Here is a 3,951-nt window from a genome sequence, read left to right as displayed (position 1 = left end):
ACTTTGTTTCAGATATGGTTGTTCTTTCCCTGTAGATTCCCATTCAGCAGCCACATGGATCCAATGTGAGAAAATTATAGCATTATTTTTATATAAGAGAACTGACATCCAGGAAGGTGATCTAATTTGCTAGGGGTCACAGAGAGTAAATTCATTACAAGAGTAAGTACTGTCACCTGGGAAATTATCAAATGCTTCAAAATTGTCAAACTCCTGTTATTCTAATAAATGTGCATCCTTGCTCAGCTCCTCGCCATTGAGTAAGGTTAAAATGCTGCTAAAATTTTTAAATTTCCATAACATAAAATAAAATAATACACTAAGGAATTAATTAATCTTGATCATTATAAAACCAGGAACATAATTTTAGCATTCTTTTTTCAGATATTTGCCACTTAATAGGTACAAAAGTATTTTAAATTTTGAATCATTTTAACACAGATAATTAGAAATTTTATGGCTGCTTTGATGTTTAATTAATGAATAAAGCACTCAGTTACCTAAATAAGGAATGAATTTAGGAAGGTTATGTTTCAAAATAAACTAAGAAAACTAAGAAAGTGCAAACTTGACCAAAAGATTTACAGAAAAAACTCCATTACACAGTCACTTTCCCTTGAGAGGAGGAAATAACTGACAAGTGCACAGAAGAGCAGTCAACTCAGATCACAGGGAGCCTGGGCTGAGAGCTGGGAAAAGAAGGGACTAAGACCTGAGTGTGCTAGCACTGGCGGGATGACCTGGTATCTTACCAGAGGAAATGGGGACAAGTGGCTGTGTCTGCCTTTTGTATTGGGATTGTCTAGCAACGGATGTGCCTTTGTTTTACCTGGGAACACTAACAAATGCACTGTGTGCAGAAGGCTCTGATCTGAAGTCCCTGAAACTATTCAGGGGCACCTGGCGATAGAAGGACTTGAAGTAGCTGAATTTTCCTTTTTCTTTCTAATTTTCTTCTTCATTTGGAGAAGTCATTAAAAGTGAGAAAACATAGAGTATATGCTCAATTATGTGTAGTTTTCCTCAATATAGTACTCATTGAATTCTCACTAATAGCTCAGCTTTTCTCTGTACAGATATGTGGTAGGATGGCATTGCTCTGCATCCTTGATATGAAATGAGGCATGGCTTACTTTGGCCAAAGAAGTATGAGCAGAAGTGGCACGTGCTTGCACTGTCTTGCTGTGTCTTTCCCCCAATCCTTATGGACATGAAAGTAGATGTCAGGATGGGATCTCCGTAGCTCAGTTCTCCAAGAGTCTACAAGAAAAAAGAAAAGAAAGAAAAGCATATATTTGTGTTATCATTACAGAGGTTTCAGAAATGTTTATTTTTGTAGCACAAACTAGCCTATCCTAATTAATATTGTAATGACATTAACAAATAAAGACACCAAAACAACAAGAAAAGAAATGCTAACAATTGCTTTACATATTTTCATGGATCCTCAGAAATTAAAATAAGAGAAACAAGAAATAAATTGGCCATAATTTCAAAACTGACATTTTCTTATTTATTATGAGGTGTATTTTTGTATGTTACATGATTGCATCTATTACATATTGTATATTTTATATTAATCTATACATATATCTATTTGCATATATATGGTGTATATGAGATACTTCTGTAAATTATATAGGATACAAGTCTACATTTTAAAAGTGTATTTAATAGGTTCCCCTAAAACTTGTATGTTCTACATGGTGCATTTTTCACATCTGATCTATACTATTAACACTTTAATACCCCCTCACAATGACAGAGATCCATGAATTTGGAGTTTTGATTTTATGTATGAGGCTTTCTAGACATTTGGAACTGTATTTTGTCCAGTAAGTCTGTTAATGAAGGAAGAAATTTTGAAAAGTGTTTCAATAAAGGGATCATCTGAAAAAATCTGGGGTTTAATCAAATCACATATATAATTATTCACCAAGCCCATTGTAGAATTGTGCATCACCTTTAACTGCTTTTCAGCATCAAAATTAGTTTAAAATTGTGCCTTCAACATAAACATTGTTTTCAACGTTTGTTTTTTAACATCAGTTTCCCAAGAAAATTTAGCAATTGAAAATTCAATTATCATTCTTCCAACAAGGCATTTCTAATGACACATTGTTGTACAGTAGAAGCTCAGAAACCATGAGAGGATTTTTCAGCAGCACAAATCTACCAACACGTCTATTACCTACCAAATGAAGCAGAAAATGAACAGAGCCTCTTGAGTCTTTTATCCGTATCATTGTTGCTGATGCAGAGGCATAGTAATGAGCAGTGCATGTGAGCTTCTGTGTACTAGGCAATGAGAAAGGAAGAAGAGGAACTGTTGCCACCAATCATTTGTTCATTTAGACAAATGCACACCCTTGAGACGGTGAATAGGAGTCTTGTATGTTCTGCAGGAGCACAGGAAAGCACAAGACAATGCTGCCATCACTCATTTAAAGTCAGGAATGAACTGAGATAGATGTAGATGTAAAGGAAAGAAAACGAGAAAGCAGACATAAAAGCTGTTCTCAACTAACAGATGGAAGTATTGTGGGCAGAGATTTCTCCACTGAGTGTAAGTTTTGTGTTATAAAAGAGACAGTGCCTGGATATTTTGGCCCAAAGAGGACTGAGAAGGACAACATACCCGAAGAATAGAAAGCTTCATCAAATTAGGGGATACCCCCTCAAAATATATCATGGAGGATTCAGTCATAGTAACAGTGATGCCAGTTATCAAATAAATGTCAAAGCATGTGAACTTTCCTTTACTTACAGAATTTGGACAAGAACAAGTTCGGGATGTCAGCCACAACAGCAGAAATTCAGAGGTAAAGCATTAATCCAAAGAAAACTGCAGAAGAAGTCCACAAAAGTAGAAACTCTTGTACAGCCCCAGATGATGTAACTGTCCAAACATAAAGACGAAATACTGAAATAGAAGTGGGGCAACAGTGAGACTGATTTGACAGTTGGCTGTGCAGCCTACGGAGCATCCAGCTGGACAAGTGTACAAAGAAATCTGCATAAAGGAATCCGTTATACTGTGACACTTGGTGGAACACATTCAACAAAGTTTATGCTTGCCTTGATAATTTTAAATGAAAAATAAAAGTAAAGGGATTTAATTTTGCAACATCAATATGTATGGAGCTCAGAAGCTCTCAGAAACAATTTTTTTAAAGCTGGGATCTAGAATTTAAGGATATTTCTACAGTCTATCAAAATCTGAGTTCACAATAAAAGCCAGCAGCCTACAATCTGAACAGACAGGTATATACCTATTGAAATACTGCACTACGCTCCAAAAAATGCACAGGTATGTCATGACAGCACAAAATTTAAAAAGAAAACCAGACAGAAAGTAAGATTGACTTAAGGCAGCAGAAGCTGCTGGAACCATAAATTGCTAGGAACACTTGCCTAGGCATTGTGATGACAAGCTTGGACTGTCTTGCTTGTGAGAGGATCAACTCTAGGGGACGTGACCCCAAGGTGGTCACTATAAATCTGTGGATTTTCTCCCTTAGATTCTCCCTGTGAAGGACCAAGAATAACCCCTCTACACCTCTCATGATTCTAGCAGAGAGGGGATTTGCATTACTAAGAGCATATATTAGAAACAAAAGAAATAAATAATCAAATCTGAGTTGCTACTTTGGCAAACTATCAAAATAAAATCAATGAACTGATGTAATCATAAAGCTAATAGAAAACTGGAAATAATTCAAATTCTATCAGAAATCAGTGAAATTAAAAGTAGCATAAAGAGTTTAGTGAAAATTCATCTAACAGAAGGCTGTTTCCTGGCTAGATAAAGGGTGGGCTTTAGGAAATCCATCAGAAACTAAGGGAAGACACAAGTTAAAGGGGAAGAGAGCATGGGCACAGGGGTTAAGGTGCCATTTGGGTGCCCACATCCTCTATTGGATTGCCTGGATTCTAATTCAGACTCTGCCA

This window comes from Lepus europaeus, chromosome 9 (genome assembly GCF_033115175.1).
Source record: "Lepus europaeus isolate LE1 chromosome 9, mLepTim1.pri, whole genome shotgun sequence".
Taxonomy (NCBI): Eukaryota; Metazoa; Chordata; class Mammalia; order Lagomorpha; family Leporidae; genus Lepus; species Lepus europaeus.
This window is presented reverse-complemented; position numbering follows the sequence as displayed.